The sequence below is a fragment of the Motacilla alba genome, chromosome 1, assembly GCF_015832195.1.
Source record: "Motacilla alba alba isolate MOTALB_02 chromosome 1, Motacilla_alba_V1.0_pri, whole genome shotgun sequence".
Classification (NCBI taxonomy): Eukaryota; Metazoa; Chordata; class Aves; order Passeriformes; family Motacillidae; genus Motacilla; species Motacilla alba.
The window spans coordinates 19,643,994-19,667,035 of record NC_052016.1 but is presented as its reverse complement, the minus strand read 5'-3'; the positions used below and the strand labels follow the sequence as shown (position 1 = coordinate 19,667,035).

The 23,042-nt window shown below is 38.1% G+C and overlaps 1 protein-coding gene across 11 annotated transcripts in view; it reads right to left on the bottom strand.

Moving 5' to 3' along the window:
• Positions 1-1,258: 1,258 nt before the first annotated feature.
• The window catches only part of LOC119704257, a 279,500-nt gene continuing 257,716 nt past the window's right edge, over positions 1,259-23,042 (bottom strand). For 9 of the 11 annotated variants that reach the window (XR_005257893.1, XR_005257894.1, XR_005257915.1 and 6 more), the window contains one exon: positions 1,259-3,665. The gene's annotated coding sequence lies outside the window, so the exon portion shown is untranslated. Of the gene's footprint in view, positions 3,666-4,471; positions 4,707-23,042 lie in introns of all 11 variants that reach the window. The other 2 variants (XR_005257897.1, XM_038145189.1) reach the window with 2 other exon arrangements.

Sequence of the window (23,042 nt, the reverse complement as noted above, 5' to 3'; positions counted from 1 at the left end):
GAAATGTATCAAAATTTTGCACATATATCTAAGCATAGCATACTGAAGATTATGCTTTCTATTTATTTGTGCTAATAGAGACAGCTTTCATATACTGTCACTGGGTAAATGGGACTGCGTCCTGCATGTTCTCTGTAGGCGTTGTCACACAGTTCCAGGACACAGAAACACATTGTTGATCTTGGTGGAAATTCTGCCTGACTGAAGACACAGCTTCTTCCTCCCCTCCATCCACCTCTGCCCTACCTGTGTACCTGAGGTAGGGCTGGCTGTGCTGAGACTGGGGAAGAAGAGGGAGCAGGAAAAGAGGCAGGCAGTGCACCAACTTTCCCATCACTATGGCAAGGGGCAGCAGTGAGTATGATGGGCAGAGCGGAGCCACTGGAGTCATCCCAGTTCAAGCAGTAATGCAGACTGTTGTATTCACGACTTTTGCTGGAACACCAAATACACCAGGCAGGGATTTCTAAGGATTCATTTTCTTCTCACTCTCAATGCAAGGCAGAGCATAGTTGAAATCTTCAGACTGACAGAGACAAAACGTTTCACACCGCAGTTTCACCTTCGTTGTACATACAGTGTTAAATGCAAAATTAATTCAGAGTGCTGAATGTGAGCTATCCTCATTCAAAAAAATTTTTCTGATTGAAAAACAAATGCAATGACAATCCTTAATATGCATAGATCGGTGCATTGCACAGCTGATTAAATCTATAAGGACTTTTATTTTGACAAACACTACGTGTAATTTAAATTATATATTACATATATATAGCAACACACAATATAGTTTTATCTCATTATATAGCTCAAATGAACAGAATATGTGTTTACCTGATCATTATCTCAAATAACCTGGTTTCAGTATTGAAAACCGCTACAATATGTGCAAATTCCCAACAAAGTGCTTCACAAGTGTAGCACCTACCTGGGTGCATTTGTCTTTCCTATACACATTCAGATCTACTTTTTCAATATTGCCTAAACAGAAGTCAACATTGAATATCACATCTGTGTTAAAAAGGTTACCTCTGTATCTAAATTTTTGCAAGTAGCTCTTTTGGGTGTTCTTAGCATGTGGGATTGACAGTTTACGAAGAAAAGAATTACATATTTACAGGAACTGTATCATCATTGCAATTGCTAAGGCAATATTTTTTATGACTATTTAAAGACTAATTACATCTTGAGCAACTTGAAAACTATGTACTGAGCATAGTTTCTGTCTCTTAAGAAAACAAGACAAGAAGAAAAAGTATTATACTAACAGATAAGAACAATTTATTTTAACAATAGTGTTGGTGCTTACAATAAAACACAATTCCTCCCACACAAGTGGAAAAAATATACTGCAGCCAAAATACCACTTTTGAAATGAACAAATAGTTTAGATGCCTGATCTGTGTGAAGCCTTTGTTTCAGCGAAGTCTTGTGCATCAACAAAGTCCTTCAGCATCTTGGTTAGACACAGGAAACAGAGAAAAATTACTCAGAACTAACTCACCTATAAAATATTAAGAAATACAAATCAGATGAGGTGTTTTAGATCAGATGTTTGAGACAAATAAGCAGTGCAGAATAACTCATGTGCTTGTGAATCTCCTTATGCAAAGTCAGTGAAGTTCTTAACACATGAGGGACAAGCTACAGCTCACACTGTTTGCTTTCAGAGGGATAAAAAATGTAAGAAGTGATGGAGAAGCTACAAGTTCAGTCCAGTGCTTGGAGTATTGTGGGTTCACTTTAAATTGAACAGGTACAAGAAATATGTTTCTGAGTGCAAAGGGATGTTAATGCTGTAGTATGATTTTTAAAACAATATTTTTTTTTCAGATTAACATGTAAATTAAATGAGAGAATATTTTAAATGACATATTGTGTTCTCACTTGGACAAAGAAAAAGGATGGCAACTAAGTACAAAATACTCTTTGTTCTATGTTACAGGAAAAGCTAAGCAACAGTTTTCCTGTAGACTGAAATCATTATTCAAACAATAGAATGAATGTTTTCTAGGCCTCAAACATCAGTGTTTATGTTTTATGTTTTAAAAGTCAACTAATGCTTGAACAGTAAGGATGAATATGTACTTTGTGGTAATTATTTATCAGAATTGTCTACAATAATAATAATACTATTAATATTTTGGTTGGAAGTCTTTTATATATTTTATTATCTGTTTTGAGTGGGAGTTTTGTTGTTTTTGTTGTTTGGAGGGAGTTTTGTTGTGCAAACTAACATTCAGGTTAAATTATAATTCTAAATGTTACATGACATCTAGTCCAGTTTTCTAAACATATAAATATGTAACATCCTAATGCTGCACAATGAGAAACAGTTTGGATTTTTTTCTTTTCTTTTTTTTTTTTTTTTTTTTTTAGGAACAGTTCTGATGCTTAACATTTAAAATAGGTATATTTTCCTTTTTACCCTTCCAGGCAAGGAAAGCTCCTTTGGTTCTCTAAATTCTGCAGAGAAACAAACAAAGTCCAAAGCTGCTGGTTCCCCTCCGCCTAGGTCCCAAGAGCCTGACTTGTGATTGTTACTAAAAAACCTCACAAGTTAGGGTCTCAGGGACTAGGAAAAGTCTGATATGGTCCAGAAGAATTCGTCTTCCAATAAACTGAACTGTTTAGTAGTCATAATCGCTGTCACCAAAACTTTCACTGCTATTGTTAAATAGAAAAAAATCCCAAACCCAAAAGAAACCCTAAAACCAATGTCCCGTCCCCCCCATCAAATCAACACCACCTCCTTCCCCCCAAATAATCAAACCACAGTTTCAAGTAGGGGGCAGAAATGATCAAATAAGCAGGCAAGATGCATATATACATTCAAACAATGTACCAGCTGACCAAACAGACTTTTCTGAGTATGGTCCTTAACTTTTGAAAAGAAAAAACAAAGCACACAGGATAAAAATCTTCACTGCCTTGTCTCACAAGTAGCTATGCTACTATAATGCATCAGAGGGAAGCGTCTACAAATGGGTTAAAATCTGCTTCCAGCAGATTTGTACAGTAACAATTTTATTCTATTTCCTTAATGCCTGAAAGAAGGATTAAATGCTTGTTAAGGGGGTTCTAAGTGAAATATTTCCCCCATATACTTTTAGTCCTACTGTTCAGGTGGGCCCTGGGTTACAGAGTACTTTAAACCCATTCACGATGCAAGGATAACCTTTGGGCGTGTATTCACTTTTTGTCTCTTCACCACGTTCAACATTTAATCCTTCTACAGACTGCTAGAAAAAGCTTCTTCCTTTCCAATGGCAAAACTAGCCTTCACTCCATAAGCTGCAGAAAACATTGACATGCAGAGATTGTTGTCACTTGAACCAGATTACTCAAAGCACACATAACTTTCAAATACTGTCGATACAGTAAGAAGAATTGCTCGGATTTCCCAAATAATTTTGTTCTGAAGCCGAACACTTTTAATGGCACGACCACAATCCTGAATTGCTTTTGCATTCATTCTCCTTCGATCTTTAGCCTTGTTTGCAGAATGAAAAAGAAAATTTCTACTTTAAGGACAGGATCCATCGTGGCTTTTTTTTTTTTCCTCCATCAGATCCCAGAGAAAAAGAAACAGCAGCCATAAAGGTCCTAGCCACTGGAGCAGAATCTGGCATAGAAAAGTCAGAGCTCTTCGGGAAGCCGTTCAGCTTTAAAAAGGAAAAAAAAAAAGAGAAGAGGGGGGGAAGAATTAGAATCTCTGCTGGTCGAACAGGTGAACCATCCATTTACAAGAAAGCTGTACAGAGTGCACTGCCGAAGAAAAGATTTGCCAGTGCCCCCCACCCCCACCCCTGCCCTTCACCCTCCCTTCCAGACTGTTACTTCAGATTTCAGAACATTTTGGATTATTTACAATATTTTTTCAGCTGATGATATAATGCAACATTATATAAGAGCCGTTTCTTTGTCACTGTGCACCATTCAATCAGTTATGCCTCAGACACAAAATAGTTAAATGAAACAAAAATACATATATAACATATATGAGAGAGATAGATATGTATAGCAGTCCCTAGATTTAATTCAATTTCTTTTTTTAAAGCTGATCATGATTTAACAAACAATTTTGACCACAGCTTTCAAATCAATAATTAGAATGAAAAATCTCTCCCCTCTATAAATATGACATTAACATAATTATACCACCCCCATCGCATAGACCCATCCTCTTTAGGGAATACATCTGATGCTCTGAAGATGGAAATCAGTCAGATTTTAGTTGCTCTCGAACGTACCTTTGCTTCTCACTGACTGACTGGCTTTACCTTCCATGCACACACACACGGTCACAGCACACACACGCACACACACACACACACACACACATGCGCACACACACACACACGCACAGAAAGGCACGGCAAAGCAGCGGATGCTGACTCAGAGCAGTTGTGTGTGGAGGGGGTGGTATCGGCTGGTATTTTCACTGCACTCATCATTAACATTAACTCACTCTCTAGCATCCACCCTCTCTCAGACCTGCTGGACTGCAGCATTTGCATGACGCTGTCACTCTAGCCCTTGTGGGTCAGATGTTAGAAGAAAAAAAAACCAAAAAACCTCAAGGCTCTCATAAGGAATGCCTTCATTTCTTCCAAAGGGTCCCTCTTCTTATTTTTCCACCTTTCTACTTCCTCTGTTGCTGTGTCTCAGTTGTTTGACATCTTTCCGGAAGAAAATGTCTTGAGCTGCAATAAGCCAGTAGTCAGTCGGTCCTCCCCTCACCTCACACTCCTATTCCCACCCCCTTTTTTTCCTAATCAATAAGACAGATCTCCAAATGCAGTTGTGAAAACAGGCTCTGACACACAGACTTTCATCCTCGATCCTCTGCCTCAGGAATAGCAGGCAACCCAGGCTCACACGTGATGTAGAGAGAAATAATGCCAGTAATTCTTGAACAGTCTTAGGAGTTTATTCTACGCCTTCTTCATTTTTTCCTTTGCTCGAATAAATACTAGTGGGAAGGACACACTAGCTCTCAAAAGCTACAAGGATTCACTTCTTCAGAAAATAATGAACATTAAAAGACTAATATTAATCTTCCTCAAAATTAATGCTATCTTCCTCCCCCCTTCATTGTACTCTTTATAAGTAGGAATTGTCTCATAGCCAAAACCCTGCCAGGGTCTGAATCACCATTCACTGTGCTGAAATCGTGAGTTTCTGGGCTTCAATTGGCATTTAACTGGACTAAGCAATTTTTTTCCTCTTTTTCTTTTCTTTTATTTTAGACTTCTTAGTTACAATAAAATAAAAAAATAGAAGCTGCTTGTATCAAAGGGAGCACTGCAAGAGAACAATGGCAATACACCCGCACCACCACACTGAGTACTGAAAATGCATGTTTGAGCCCCACTTGTGTATTTTTCTGTATGATATATGCTCCGTTTTGGTAGAGAAAGTCTGAACACATACATACACACCGAATACACACACAGAAACTGAAGACACATATAGAAAATATGCAACACAAAACAAAGCACAAAGGCTGATAACTGAAACACAGGCACAAGTTGTCTGACAGGCTATGAAAATCCACAGAGCATAATCATTGTGTGCATTTTTACCTTGTTCCTTTGTTCTTAAGGCAAGGGACTTTAATGGCTTACGGTGTTGACAGTCTTTCGGCTTTTCCATTTTTTACGCCAACAGTATTTGGGAATTACTTTTCCAGACAATACCACACCACTGTGATTCGCGGTATAGAAATTATTTACCAGAGGGGGGGACAGGTGATACGCAATTCACCAGCCAATTCTCTGAGCTGCCTGGTGCTGTGGAAGCCCTCGGCGTAGCCGGGCGGGCAGGTCCCAGGATGCAGCGCTGCAGTCCCGGCTCAGGTAGCCTTTTGGCAACCTTACGGCAGCAGCAGCAAACGGGAAGGGCATCCACTTGCAGGGAAGGTCCAAAAGAAAATACCACACAGCCTTAAAGTAAAGGAAGGAAGCCAAAACGCCAGGTACACGCCCTAAGCCCAGTTAGTGCGCACTTGGGACCAGTCGTGGTGATGGTGATTAATTTCTTAGGAAAAGGAGGGAGGAAAGTAGACAATTAGGAAACAGTTAAGTTTGTAATCTCATAGAAAGGGAGAGACAGAGACAGACACACACCCACATACAGAGAGCGAGTGAAGAACGCCAAGCATGAGACAACAAAAACAAGACCAAAACCAGATTTGGGAAACTGAAAAAATATAGGATTACAGCATTCAGCTTAGCAGTTACTGAGGCATATAAAAAAAAAAAATTACCACATGCACAGCATGGCTTAAAATACTTATTGCCATCAACAGTCTGTGACGGATGCCTACTTCTTACTGCTATACGTACATTAGATTGGTCATCGCCTCTTAATCTCCTTTTGCTCAGACCCATCCATTTTTTGCTGCTCCAGCATCTGTGCCCTTTAAGCTTTTTTTTCTGTATAGTTACCCACAATACCCTGGATAAATTAATGTCATGACCTCACTATGGCTATCAGAAAGAAAAAAAAAGTCTACTATTTTAATAATTGAACGTGCACGTACAGCAAACTGCCTACTGATAGCCCAGCTTTGTGGACTGCCTCCAAAAGCAGCCTTTGCTAGCTCTGCGAATCAGAGACAACAGATGCAAATACTGGCCACAGAGCCCCGGCTCTCTACCTTGCCTTTTTTTTTAAAAAACCCACCCTTTTCAGTCTGTGCCACTTCATTTTCCCTGTGCCTCTTCCCTCAATGGTTAAAAACATTAGCCTGATGAAATTAGAGGCTTCTGAATAAAAGGATGAAGATGAGTGAAAATTATAAATGGTTGCAGATTCTGGAAATTTATATCCAGACAGTGAGTAGAGAAGAGTACCCAGGTTCAAGTGCTGAGCCTCACTCGGGAGCACCTCTGGGGCCAATGGGACTGCAGACTAGATTAAATCAATAGTCGTCTGAAACGAGATGTCGTAATCAATCAGCTCAATTACCACTGTCATAGATCTGGGTTTAAGGTCTTTCCTGATTCCACTCTTCTAATCATTAACCCTTATACATCCTTATAATAGGAACTCACGCTTGCTCTGCTGCCCTACCTTCAGATCAACAAAGTTTAACTTAGCATTTTCTCCTCTTTTTTCCTTTCCCTATTTAAATAGTATCAGAGTGGGTCAGCAAGAAATGTTTTAAATGTGAATATAGTAAGATTAGATGCACTCCTTTAAGTGTACCTATTATATATGTGCTGCTGTGCACTTATATATTATTATTATGCCTCCGGGAGTGGCTGGGTGGATCAAAGACTGCTGTTTAATTAACATTCAACTCAGCTGTTTCCTTGGAGATTAAAAATAGAAGACTAGTTGAATTAAACTGAAGCTGTTCACTCCTTTCAGTAATCCAATATTACAGAACCCTCCTCCTCCCAACCTAGTTAGAAACAACTCATTTCTGGTTAATCAGCCACCAGGAAAATCCATTTTCAGTTTGAAGGTAAGTGTGAAAAAGTTGGAAAGACAGTTTTGTGTGCATGTCTGAATTTCACAGAATTGCCCATCATTTACATTTTGCACCCACAGTACAGTAAATCCTCATGCAATGCAAGGAGAAAAGAACCATCAGGCTTGACTGTGAGCAGAATAACTTTAAATTCTTGCCTGTAATTATTATTTACTGTATGAAGATTAAATGTCAACCATTAAACTTTCTTTTTTTTTTTTTTTAATTCCTGTGCAGGAAAAGATCTAGGAGGTTTTCATTAACATGCTCCAGCAATTCTCACATATCTGTCTCTGATTTTCTCAGGAGGAAAGAAAGAATACAGGTAACAGGTATCCAGAATTCAGATCTCTTAAGTCTGATTTCTTCTGTTAGACTTAAATAATAATAGCAAAAGAAAACCCTGGTACATTTACACTTACATCACTGCCTGTACACACTGCCTCTGTTTCCAAGCAGAACCACACCTTTTTAACCATAGATCTGCTTCTCATCTGGACAGACAGAATGCACAGCCCCACTCAAGGCAGCACTGAGAATACCAAATAGCAGAATTAGCTGTGGTAATGGTATTTTGGGGGGGGGGGATTTGTGCTCCGAGAGATGCTAGCAGTGGGTATGGGACAGGGGCAGCAAACACAGATTGCACAGCAAAGGCAAAGGCCGAGGTCGGGGGTCTGTCTGGGCAGGGCTCCATGCTGTCCAAAACAGGTTATAATTGGAGATCGACTGCTGGATTTAATGACCCGCTGTTTTCATTAGTAGAAATATAAAAAATTGGTCTCGAAAATGATTCAGCTGCTAGTATAGGTGCTTTTTAACAGGCTTATACCTCAGCCTGGAACAGCTTGGTTGCAGTCACTGACCCCTCACAAAAAAAATGACCTCAGCTTTGCCTCTTTTCTGGGAAAGCTGTAGCTGGCAGGGGGATGAGAAACAAAAAGAACCTTAATTTTGTCCTTTAGTCATGCTAAATGAATGCACTGCATCAGACACCACCTTAAACTGGCTGAAGGGCACTGCTCAGTTTTGCAGGCAGCAGCTCAGACTGTGAGCATCATCCACAAGGGGACAGCATCCACATCCACACTGGAAAGATGCAGTTTGTGTCTGTGAGGAACAGAAAGGGGAGCAGCCATTGCTGAAAGCACCCAAAAAAAACCAAAAAAAAAAAGTAAATTAAAAATTAAAAAAAAAAAAAGACAGATGAAAAAAGAAGACGTTTCCTGGATTATTACTTCTGGACAGAGAGAGAGGAGAGGTGAGACTGGACATGCATGTCAGATATCAGAACCTGCTCAAATACAGGATCAGCCTATTGTTTCTTAAACAGCGAGAGTGAGGTGATTTGCAATATGAACGTAGACTTTGTGTGACACATAAGGACTCTCTGTAATAACATAGTAATGTTAGGGAATGTGATGAGAAGAATTAGATAACATTGGAACAAAATCAGAACATATCTAATGGGAAGACAGAAATGCACTAATATCAAACGTTATTCTGATTTTATAGTTCTCTTCATATCATCAGTGTGCTTGAAGTGAGACATAACACACTCATCCCTTTTCTTTTTATAGAAGCAAAAGTTTCTTCATCACAGTACACATGGAAAGAATATTCATAAAAAAATATTCTCTTAATGTAGCATTTAAATGACTTAGAAGAGTAACACTGCAAGAATGACTTGTGCTTAGTTGGAATGACCTACACCACAGCTCTGTATGATTGTCCCTAACACCTTCTCACTTCATTGATGAACAGCAAGGGGATACAGAAAATTCCCACAGCTATCTAGTCCCAGATTTGCCATAAAAAAAATCTGCCTTTCTATTTTCTTATCTAGAAATGCTACATCCAGAATTCATCTTGTAATTTAGTAAGAGTGCCTTTTTTAACTTAACTGTAATTCCCACCTGATCATAAAGTATTGAAAATATATATAGCCTACACAATCTTACAGAAAGGAAATCACAGAAATAAAATTACAGAGAAACTGCAATATCTTTCTCTTCCTACGCAAGCTCCATCTTACTCAAGAAATACTATTACACCATCTCCTTGCTGACTTGTCAATTTACCTGCCCTTTATTAAAACACAGACATATGACAGCAAAAATTATTGTGGTTTAAACTACTTTTTGTGTGAATTCTATTCAATAGACCTTGATTTTGCCAACACTTTCAATTAAAAAAGTAGTTATTTGTGAAAACAAACCACTGTGATATGTACACTTTTTTTGACCTATGTTTCCTTGAGCTGTGAGAACATGAAGTAATGAATGAATGAACTTTTTATACCTACTTCACTAATTGCTTTGTGTTACTACTTAATACAGGATCAGCACAATGTGAAGAAAGGAAGGGCCCAGTACTAAAATGAAATTCCAACTGTTCAAAATCTGTTCTTCCCTAAACTGCCAGGTCTGCATTTGTAGTCTGTTCAATAAGAAAGATGTAAAGTGCCAAGCACTATTTTAAAAATCCCGCTTCGAAAATTTTCCAGTATGACATTTTTACTGTTCTCTGACCTGTCGGTATACCTGCACATACACACACACACACTCATAATTGATAAAAACACAATATTACATAGAACTAGATCACCAAAATATTCTGTCTATTCCCAGAAGTCACCCCTCCATGCTGGTTACACACTATTGTTGCAATCATCAGTGGGCCTGATCCTGAAATAGGGCAATAGGAGTCCCTTTATTCGGGTGGATAATGTTTCTGAAATGACCTGAACCATTTCTCTGAGCACTGACTCTGAGGTGTGTATTTGCCACATAAAAGTCTGAGTTTGTAAAAGGAAATTCAGGGTATTTGGTACATGCTGCAAACACTACGAGAATGTACAGAATTCTGCTGTAGGACAAAACACTCCTGTTTTCTTAACAATGCAATCTGAAGATAAACATTTGTGAGAAACATTCAGACACAACATTTCTACAATGTTGTTTTTAGAGGTTTCAAAAGCAGTCTGGAGAAAAGAAAAGCATTTAAAGAAGAAAATACAAAATAGGTTAACGCCTGCAAAACCAGAATATTTTAAATTTTCTAGACAGTGAAGGTTAAAGCTATCCTGCATTCTCATAGTTCTCTCTCTCCTTTCAATCAATCTCATTGATTTTTTTTAAAGGTCAGAGGCTATACCTTCATTGATCAAAGAAACAGCCTGACACAGCGAAAGAGTCTGCCAATTCCAGACAGATCAATCACACCTTTGTCTGCTTTTGATACATTATGGTTATTTATTCTGCATCACCACGACTTTCTGTCGCATGGCTCTTAATGTAATAATGCTGCTCGGGGACAACAATAAAAGAAAAGGGGGGAGGGGGAAATATTCTATTTAAAATATTTTAAGCTTCTCTCTGGTATTTCTGAGGGTGGCTTATGATGGAACTTGGCCAACTTGTTTGATTTCATTTTTGCCTTGGAACTCCTGTTCTGGTATTTAGCTCTTCTTGGTCAGTGCTTTGCAGGATTTTAAAAAGGCAATCTTTTGAAAACAATTTGTGCAAACTGTTTTTAAAAAAGTAATTGGATCTTGGTAGAACAACAATTATGATCTAATCACAACCATAATTTTCCACATTTATGCACCATTTTAGCAATATTTTAATAAATACGATGTAACTGATGCTTGGCTACAGCTACAGCTTTATGACTGTAAAAAGAAAGTAATGGTCAGCCTAAAATAATTATTAGGAAATATTGCTGAATAAACAGATATAAGTGCTGAAAAGCTCCTGGCTTAGCAAACTATTATGCTGAAAGCCAGCTAAATCTTTAAGAAATTTGCTATAAGCTCACTGTCTGCCATGACTGAAAGTTCTGTGCTGTTATTTTGCTCTACATAGCTCCTGCAAGAAGCCTCCAAAACTCCTGTTGGTCTAATATCAAATCTTTTGTTCACATTTGGTAGCATACACTTCACCAGCATTACTAACAACAGTTTCACTGCTTAAGAAAAATCACTTGTGGGTCTTGGGATATTGGTTATAAGTAAAAGCATTAAATTACCCTTTTAAAAGTGAAATTGTATCCTAAGAAAAGCCAGTGGTAACATGCCCAGTGACTGCAATGGAGCAGGGACTTCACTGGAAGATGTTAATCTCAACTCCTTCAACCCTAGCTATCTGCAGTAGAAAAGGCAGTTTGTGAGATTTCAAAGGACCCTAATGGTATAAAGATTAAAAAAACCCAACACATTTCTTATCAAAATAGGTAACAAAGGGAGATGGGCTCTATGTACCACTCACTCCTATCAAGCAAAGTGGAACTGTTCAGTAAAATTAAGCATGTAAATCTTTGCAGAAGCAGGATATCAGATAATAAGTCATAATCACCATAGTTAGAACATTAAAATAAGATATGCAATAATCCAAACACTTGGCATTAGTTTCTGATTTCATTGTGCCTGCTCTGTAAATTATTGTGCACCCAATTTACAATTACATCAGCGCTATTATGTAGAGCAAAAGGTAAGTGGTATACAAAGCTGAAATATTAAACCCATTAAAAAGTTATGAGTTTGACAGAGTCCCTACATGTATTTGCATTCATGCCAAGAAGTGCATTTGAAAACCTTTAACGAAAGGAAACTGCCTTCCAGTGATAAACTGCAGTGCCTACAAGACATTGCTAAAATGCTACTGCCACTTTCAAAGGCCAAGAGACCTTAAGAATGGTTGCTGGCTGACAGCATGATACAAAAACATACAGTTTCTTCTGTAAAGAAATAAAGCTGAATGCACAACATTTCAGACAAGTTTTGAATAAGTCTATTTGTCCAGATTACTTTGCAAAGGCTCTGAAGAAAACATCACCATAAACACTTTCAGTCCCCACACAAGGGCTAAACAAAGAGTCCTCTTTCTAACCATTTAATCCAGTAATTTATTTTTTCAACCATCACATAAATCGAAACACAGCTGTAACCAATGACTTGCAGATCCAGTTCCCTGCCAGCTGGATCCTGTTCTGCTGAAGCAGCAAGATTTTTACATTGTTCACTTCTGTACATCTGGAGAAATCATTTAGGTTCAAAGGTGACTGGAAAAGCTCTTTAAATAAACTCAACCAACAGTGAAGAGAGGCCTATGTATCTACAAAAGCTCCACAGAGTTCCATTTTAAAAGTTTTTTTCTTTAAATCAGTGCATAGAGCAGTTTACTTCTTTAAATATTTTTGGTTATGACATTTTAATTGAATTCTAATTGAAATATGCATTTTCATAACAAAGAAATATTTAGTATTTCCCATGAATTTTCAAACAATGTCAAAAGTGATCAGAGTCAACAGTGTGCATATTTATCACAATGAAAGAATGACCAAACAAATAGAAGTGTAGTGAAAAAAAAAGATACTTCAATTAATGCATCTTAGCTTCTGCCTGAAATGCACCTCGACTTTAAATTAAAAAGAAAACAAACAATAAGAAAGCATATACCATACTTGGATATGTTGAACCTGAAATCTCTTAGAAGTTAGTCCTTAAAATAGCCTTACTTCAAAAACTCTGTCTCATCCCATACTGCAGGAGTCTGCAGGTTAAGCAACAGAAATGTCCCTGACATTTTAAACTGCACACAGAAATTGATTACAATGCAGCATTTCTTCCACAAAAGCCATCGCAAAGCAAACCAGCCGAATCTTTCAGAGGAAAATAACAATGAATATTAAAGGCTCATATAATCTGTATCTTTGATTACTTTTCAGATAAAACAAGCACTCAAACACATTGACAATGGAAGGGGTTTATGCCTAGCCCAGGCCCCACTATCAAGCACATTTATAACATTTTAAGTTCTGATGATAGGTCTTATTTACAAATTCATAAGCACAAGCTCTCAATTACAAATTAAACAAAATTTTTTCTCTGTCTTTGTGTTTCTGTTAAAAACAGGTGAGCTAGACACATCCAGAACATGCCCCAGTTGCTCAGGTAAAGATGTAGTTCCTGTCCTGCACATTATTAAAAGACATTTCAAAATTCAGTTACACTTCACTACTGTAATCGCTTCTTTTCCTCTTTTAGTACTTACTGTAATAGCTGCTTTGAAACAATGCTGATAAAAGTATCCCTTCTGCTTGCCTCTCTGGCCACATCTCTGCACTTCTTCATCTTATTGCCAGTTATCTCTCCTCACAGATTAACTGAGAAGCTACCTCACCTTCAGCTCATGCTTCTTGTCAACTCTTGCCTGCACTCATAATTATAGGAATGCTATCTGTGCTCTGTTGTGAAAATAGGAGCATTAAAAAAAATAAAGAAGGAAAATATAATGTCTTTAAAAGCCAGACAAACCAGATAAATCACCTGCAGAAATTAACATGCACAACTTATAACCAGGTAATTACAACAGCACTCCAGGGCAAACTTCAGAGTATTTAGGCATGCATTTCTGTCCGCTAACATGTATAGATTCACATAAACATTCTAAAATTAAAAGTATCTAGTTTTCAGTTAATTACCCTGTTTCTGGAAAGCTTTCTCACTTCAGTTCCTAATGTGCACAGGTTCCTAATCTGTAAATGTGGCTGAGTTTTTGCTTGATAACCAAGAAGAGTGTCACAATAGGAAGTGAACTTTGTCAGAACAGAAGCCATCAGTGCCCAGTGAGTGAGGCTCTGCAGGGCTTCCCATGATCAACTTTGCCAAAATCATCAGCACGATTTAACAGCATAAATTTCATTTGCCACCCATTTCTTTTGTTTCACCAGCAGCAGCCCTCTGTAGTTCAGATTCTGTCTTGCCAAAACTATTTTACTTAATAGGCAAATTAATCTCTATCAGGATTTATTATTCAGTTCAGACATCATCTATGGTCCATGATGTGACATTGCCTGTTTTCTGCCTGCCTGCCTAGGATTTCAGGTAAGTTAGGTTTGGGTAACTTTAAGTCACAATATGAAATACACCCTCTGAAGTCCTGTGACAGACTAGGAAAAGTAAAGTAGCCTGGAGGGAGGTGTTACCTATTTTTGTCAGCTGCCTTTGGCTACTTAAAAGACCTCTCTTAACTCTCTCACATTGCAGTTGGCAGTACAGATGGTATTCTGATTTATCTAGTAATATAACTCCCATGGCAGATCCTGAGGAGGTTTCAATATATATCTGGTTTAAAACCTAAGCTGTGTTGAAAGAGCCTCCTAAGTGGAAATCCAACTCAACAAACTAGGAAGACCAAATCAGAGATTCTGAGATCCCAAAGGCCAATTTCAGAATGTGCTAAGCCAGATATTCCAATTATCTGCATTTTTGTTTGGCAAATGTTATGGGTGCTTCTACCTAAGGGTTTGGATAATTATGCTTGTCTTCTATAAGGCATTTACTTATGCCAATTTAAATTGTGGAGAGTACTTTATGTAACCTGTACCACTGGGTACTTGCAGCAGGGATGAATAGCTTACAAAGCCTGGAGAGTCAGACTTCGCATACATCTCCTGTATTAAAGACAGAGCTTGTCAATAGGAACTGAATGGGGGGACAGAATCTGCTGCCATTTAAAGATGAGTGATGTTGACAATCTTTTTTTTGGCAGACTCCCGCTCCCCTGCAAGGTAGCAATTCCCATTTGCCAATTCCCAGTAAGTGTGCAGACCAAGACCTGTAGCATAAATCAGGAACTATGCCTGAAGTGGTGGTCCTTTCTGCCTTCCCTCCTGAGCTGGGTCATTTGTTCCTCCACCTTGTTTGTGCTGACACTTGCCTCTCACAGCTGCATCCTAAAGCAGATTAGGGAACTGTCTCAAAAAGCAAATCAGAAGAAATACAAGATTAGTTTGCAGCACGATCAATCCTTCATCTAGCTCATTTAACAGACGTGTAAACTTAGTGCCAACACAAAAAGCCAAGGGGAAATGAATGCCACTAGCAAGAGGATGAAGTTGTTCTTTCAGTGGCAGCCTGAACTCAGGCAGAATATACGTGGCCTTGCACCTAGTTGGAACCAGGAGCTGTATGAACCTGGGCTTCTCCAAGTCAACTCCTTAGGACACTAAAGGTCCCCATATTCTGACTATGAAGTAGTGTTGCTATCCTCCCTGGTATCTGTGTTGAGCTCTGCAGGACAAAAGTAAAAATACTTTCTGATGTAAAGGTATGGGACTGTTTTACAGCCAGAGAGAAATTAGAAGCTACAGCCAGGGGATAAAAGACTAGACATTCCAGGAAGTATAGTGTAGAAGGGCTGTTCAGGGTGGTCAGAATAGTAAATGAGATATTAGCAACAGTCAAGCAATACATCAAGGCTGTAAATAACTGTGAAATCAAGTACTAACAGTAATCGTACAACACGCAGAGGCGGTGCTCAGAGATTCCAGTACACTTGAAATGCAAATTACAGTAGAGCTAAGGGTAGTTGTGACAACAGACTTGAGCCAAAAAAATGAGATCTCTAATTTTCAGACACTATGAAGAAATGTATTTGAACTTTGCCAAAACAGGCTAAAATTTACCATATACATATAATTACTTGTACAGTTTTCTCTTGCATATACCTCATTCCACTTACCCTATTTATGACAGTGTTTTCAGTCAATTATTTACAAAGATAAAATGGACAGGCTTGGAGTTTTCATAAAGTCCATTATAGCCATAAAGCATACAGAGAGAATCAATAAATTGTATGTTATCTCCACATAGCATTCAGCATTTTTCCGTCTTTTATTGGGGGGGGGGGGGGGGGGGGGGGGGTTGAGGAGAGGAAGGGGTAAGGAAGGGGTAAATAACACGCCTATTACTAATGTAGTCAGTTCACTTTTCACTGGATTTTGATCCACACACCACAAGGCTAACATATGCCTTTTCCTTCACAAATAAAGTGCCATCAGTCACCACACCCATGTTTGTAAATCTTTTCTGAGATGCTGTGTTCTCACACATGCAATTTGAGAGCAACAACATAAGATGAAACATATCATTGTGAAACATATCACATCCAGGACTTATGAAAAGGAGGGGGAAAAAAAAGGTGGAATGGCATGATCCACAGCTAGGTTTACGTCGTGCCCTGAATTCCTAAGCAGAACATCTCAGCGCATTGAGTGAGCATTTCAGCTCCCAAAGGCCCATGCCTCTCCAGGGATCAGAGCATTTGCAAGTGCATGGGGACTCCATGTGACGCAAGCATGTGACAGACTCTGCCTGGGAAGCCACCAGATGGCTGGAAGAGACCAGCAACATGTGCTACCAGGCAGCTTAAAGAATTATTGCACAGACAGAAAATAAACTTCCCACATCCATGCTCATTTACCTTTAAAATAGCCCCCAAAACATAACTACTTTTGTAATAAAGTAAATTTGACCCATAATGTTGGCTCAAAGCACTTTATTTGCATATCCTCAAAAGAATATGTTCTCGAGTATAATTCTAGGGAGATGTAGGCATCAGAGAATAGAGGTATCTTTTCTATCTTTTCTTAATTTTTGATTATTGGGTTGCAATAGCAGCTTGAAAGGCACAGTTTCCCTTGTGAAATCTATCTGTACAAAGTCTTGCCTTCCCAGGATCCAAAACTGCAGTTTGGGACAGCAACACAAGGACATTGAGCAAATCCTTCTTAATACACCAGTTTTCTTCACAAAGAGTGGAAAGCTGTACTACACTTTGAAAACACATGCATCCATGCTAGCAGAAGATATGCCTGTAGGATAACTAGCAATAGGAGGAATGTAACTCTCCATCCCTTATGTAGCATATAAGTGGCCATAATGGGTTAAATCCAAGAGCCTTCTCGCTCAGCATCCTGTCTTCAACACTGCATATAGATAGATGCCAAAGGTCTTCCTTTGAATCTATCAAGCACAGATGATCCTTCTAACAAAAGACTGTGAGGTGACTTTAAGGAAAAGGAACAGGTTTGTATATTATTAAGAGAGACTCCAAGTGAGAAAATTGAAATATCACAGAATTTTGCAGTCACATTTTTTCAGGAACTGAAGGGTGGCAGAGGGTGCATAGGACAGGGAGGGGGTTAACATGCCGTTCTCTGAAACCCACTAAAACTTCCCTGTTCCCAGCTCCTCTCTGTTTTCCGTGGATACCATTACAGGGATTTCAAAGCCTCCTTGCAATTCTTTTATAAAGGTCAAATTCCACACTCTGTTCAACATGAGCAGTGGTAACTGCACTGCCTTTGAACATCAGCTCTCTGGTGCAAGGAATCTCTTGTTACCAAAATGGGAACTGCTTCATACAGTCAGACCCTGGAGTCTGCTGACTGCAGCTACCCAGATGACAAAGAAGCAAAGCCAACAAAACCCAACAACAACAGCTAACCAAGAGAAATTATGTTTAATAATTTGGGGTTTTTTTCTCTCTATCCAGGGATCCCTTGGAATCTATCTGGGGAGCTTTGCAAAGAAAGAAAAGTTATAAACAAACTCCTAATGACAAGATCACATATTTCAATTATGTCTGGAAAGTTCAGAAAGCCACTTTGAAGATACTGTCCCTACGTGAGTCTGACGAACATAGTTAAAAGCTCTTGTGCCCTACATGTCATCAAATACACAACTGACAAGTTTAAAGAGAGCTACTCCACTAATAAAACGTACAGGATGCTAAGTAAATATATGTTACATTTCTGAGGCATAGAAGGTCTTCATAAAGCCTTGAGCCAACAACTGAGAACCTTATAGTCTGAATTCTTATATGTTTCCTTTATTAGACAGAAACATTATACCTCTGGACAGGGTACAGACACCTTAAGCATAGTTACTTGAAAAATTAATTACAAAAATTTTCTGTGTATTTTAGTTAGGTAACTGCAGCCTTTGTGGGCTGAAAACAAAAACCTGTAATCTAGCCAAATACCTAAGTTTCCAGATTTATGAAGTGGTTCAATGCAATGCAGAAGTGGCAGGCTGCTTTCCTAAATCCACCTGCAAGTAAAGTGCCATGTGATTTTTTTTCACTGGAAAGTGGCCCTCTTAAGCCTTGATGATATCTGAGTTCTTCAAAAGCAAGATGAAGCACAGTATTTTTTCAGCCTGTCTTTACACTTGCTTCATTCTTAGAATTCAGCAAATAAGTCAACAGGCTCGTTGTTCAGTGAGGAGCATCAGAAAGCATGAGACAAACAATACATGAGGACAGGTTTATAACTTCTACGTCTCCATCAATTCTTACACATTTCTGTTGTTTAAAATTTTCTTCTTCACTCCTGTCACTGCTTTAGCTAGTGAACTCATAGCAGCAGCTTTTTATTTTAAATACCAGGCATTCACATCTTAATAAATGTGTAGCAAATTACACTACATCAGCACACAGTTTCCCTTTATTCACAGGGAAAACTGCTTCTAAAACTATATTAGGACTCATACTGTTGGATTCCCAGATTTTTTGGGTAAAGATGCAGCAAAAATATTATGCTCATTATTAATCTAATTTATTAATACTTTTCTCTCATTTTCGGGAAGAGAAAAATAAATTATATTGCATTCCTTTGAAAGCAAACATCCATTTGAAGGAAAAAACCCAAAATGAAACAGTATCAAATGACACTCCCCATTCATTCATTTGGACTCTTGGTACAATTATTAGTGCTCATGACTGGGAACCCTGGACTCCTCTCACTCTTAAGTTCCTCTAGATTTTACTCTGGTCTTAAGAGACAAAATTTATTTGACTCATTGTCTAATATGAGAATAGGAATTTTCTTTTGATTTGTAAGAGTTTCAAATTTAATGTTGTTAGGTGTGAGAGTGAAATCCATAGAATCGATGTAACATTTCAGCTTATTACCCAAAAGGTTAAATTAAACTTGAGGGAACAATAACGTTTCTTTCACAGACCACCTTTTCTTTTCAAAATAAATTAAGTAAAGGGATCTCAAGTAAAGGGTTTTTCCATATAAACCCAGTAATGTATTTCATTAAGGTCATATGACTCCTCTGCTTCAGGATTACAGTCAGAATTTACCCAAACTGGCATTGAACAACAAGCTTGCATTACACATTTTTCCTATATGAATTTTCTCCACTGACGTAACCTATATGCAAACAAAGTGTAGGAGAATATTTTCTCATTTACCATTGCTACCAGGGTACAGCCAAAATTAGCTGTACCAGCTAATGAAATGTACCAGTCAAATTAATTTTTATTAGCTGCTTCCACTCTTGCCATCATGTGGTCAGAAACACTTTGATCAGGTGGAGGCATTTCAGGAAAAAAAACAAAACAAAACAAAACAAAAATTTAAAAAAAAGAGGTTTTGATTAGGCCAACATAGTCTGGAAAAGAACTATCAAGAGATATGCTTTATTTTAAGCAGATATTTTAAGCATTTGCACAACTGCAAGTCTACAACTATTTTTTGGGCAATACCTCCACAGAAAAAGTGCAGAGTTTTTCCATAAAGAGTCCTATGTAGAAGTGAGACAGAAATATGAATTTCCAGTTGTGTAAGAAGGAATTCTTTTTCACAATGAAACCGTACTTCAAGATAATGGCTGTCATGTACAAAACTAGCTTAAACCAAACACGAGCAGGGACTAATCCTTCACTGGCTCAGAAAGCAACATGGATCACTTTTACCTTTAGTTCTTAAGGGCTTTGAAATATGGAAGTCAAAGAGTGACATTAGTGGTGAGAATCAATAGAGAGGAGGCACTTCTGAGCATGGCAGCAGTTCAAGGTTTTGTCTGCCTTGATAGGGACTGACAGAAGATCACAACAGCAACTTCACTGTGAGAATTCTGCAATCTGCCTTTCCATAGAATTGAGGTTTTTATGAGAATACAAAAATATTGTAAACTATAGAAGAGAACAGGAAGTAATTAAAAATTAAGACAAATTCAATGAGAAAAGAATGATGAGACCTTCTAATATTGAAAAATATGTAGTAATTTAGAGGAATTTTGAAGTATATAAAAGAACATAGGACAAGACAAAACTATCAGAAAGCAGAAAATAAGACAAAAATAGAGTGGTGCATGGATTTGCCTCAGAGTTAAGGGTAACTGTGAAAACACTTCAATAATTTCTTTGATCTGGGGTTTTACTGAGATTCTTTTCTGCAATTGTGATATGGAACAACCTGGCAAAATATAAGACAGCTTTGTAACTGTAGTTAAAATATGGACCTTTTCTTTATGCTGAACATGAGATATACATCAGCATGCCCAACTCATATGGAGTTCAAACCAATTTAGTGAAAGAGAATAGAATCATAGCATCAGAGAATCATTTGGCTTGCAAAAGACCTTTAAGATCACCAAGTCCAACTATTAACCCAGCACTGCCAAGCCTACCACTAAACCATGTCCCTCAGTGCCACATCTCACATCGTGTAAATACCTTCAGGAACACAGACTCAACCACTTCCCTGGACAGCATCCGACCTCCTGCCTCTGCCCCTGTGAAATCTTTGGCACCAGAAGTTCCATCAGCAGAATGAATCACCGCCACCTTAATGAGCACCTTTTAATGGATTTCTGCAAATCCTCTCTTTTCCAAATATTTTTAAAAGCACTGTTGTTTAACAAATGCACAATGACCTTTTCTCCTTGAAATCTATTTTGATCAGTTCTGTACATAAAACTATAAAAAAAGAGGATGCTCATTTTATTTTTTCCTTCCTCTCCTCCCACGTGTTCTACTTGGAGGTACACTCTGTAAAGATCCCTGCAGCGGGTGTGTGACTGTCCATGGCAACACTGGCACGGTTCTTGTACAACTGTGTAGTTAATCTTTTACATCATATGAGATTTACTATTACCCTTACCTTTGGACTGGAGAGAGACACATGTAGCCCAACAAATGCAGAGGATGCAGCCAGGTTACAGGGATAACTGTAAACCTTAGCTGTGCTAGGTAGTAATTAAAATGTAAGCAAGGAACAAGGACTATCCTGAGAAACCCCTCAGCTCTTTCAGCAGTGGCAAAGATGGTAAATCTTGCCCCACGGAGGGAACAGTGAGACAGAAGGGCTCAATTAAGACCTTCACTGACTCCTCCCCTCTCTGGATTTCTGAGAAAGAAGAAGAGTCTCTATGGGATGCTCAGCACCCTGTAACAGTTGATACTAGAAGCACTTTTATCTCAGTTTGTCTTTACACATCTAAATTGCTTTCCCAAATGTAAGCACCTACAAGTATGGAACTTTCTTGCATAGACTAAAATTTAGTTTCTTATTTAATGAAAAAAACATGTTATTTCTGCATAGATAAAATTTGCGTCTCCTCACTTTTGCCAAATCTTCACTCATTCTGCTTAAGAAAGAGGCACTACATATTTATTAAGAAATAGGTTATTTTCTTCCTCTTGTTGCTTGTTTCTCCTCTATCACAGCAGTCAGAATAAGAGAAGATGCTGCATTATATAGTATTGGCTGTACTGGATGTAGTTTATTGCACAGACAGGGTCACATTGCCATTGATTCTTGTTTTGTTGTGAGGGGATCCTTTTATTTGGAGAAATTATAAAGGGAAAGGCTGATGAAACTTGAACAGAGATCACAGGTTTTATTGAGTTGTCTACAATGACTTGATCTCTTTTTCTAGTATTTCTAAATTAATTTAGTACCCAAGAGAGGTCATAAATAGTTCAAGTTACTTCTTTCAAAGCCTGCTAGCTTTCATACTGTTGAATTTTGTTTGACATTGTGTCATCCACTGCTATAGATCTTAGGGTTCCCTTTTGAAGTTCCCCACATAGTGTGTTTTGGATTTCAGCAACGCAGCTAATTGTGACATTTGCAGGTGCTGTCATCTCATTGCCTAACTTTCTTTCCATTATTTCCATGGATTAAATAACAAACATCATAACATGAAGAATGGAGCAGCCCACTTAATCTTTCAGTCACAGTGGAGGACGACTATATATTTTTACACTAGACTTTGTCATCCAGACATTTTCACTCCATGATGAGGATTTTCCTCTCCCCCAGTGACTACTTAACTTCCTTAACAGCTGCTCCTGTGGAGAAAATTTTTGAAGGCCAAATATTATGTTGACTTTTCCCTTCTTTTATAATAATTGGTTTAAAAAAGACACAAATAAGACAGCTAATAGAATAGTGAGGAATTAATATCTTTTCCGAAAAGAGACCTGGTATCTATGATATTAGCATTTCAGCATCTTATTTTAAATAGAGACTCCTCTAATTCCCAGTCTCTATTTCTTCCTATTGTGCAGAAATAAACTTCACTAATTAATCTGTAACAGCTTTCTGAAAACTTGTCACAGTACTATTCAATTCTTCAGTACTCAAGAGTCTTTACTCTTCATTTGTCGATAGAGAAAGTAAAACGTGGCCACATATAAATAAGAAATGTTTGTAATCTTTATCACATTATTCCAAAAAGTACATTTCTTTAATGCAAGAAGGTAGAGTATTGTCACTTTCACAGACCAGAGAGATTGAGACCCTTTAATTACATTAGCATCCAAATATAGCAAGCAAAGTCGCTCAAATCAGAATAACAATCCACACTCCTAGGTACTTTTTGAACTTACCTTTTCTGTACTTCTAGTACTTTTATAATCTTGAACTGAAACTTTTACAGCTAAACTCTTTCCCACTCAAGCGTCAAACATTATCC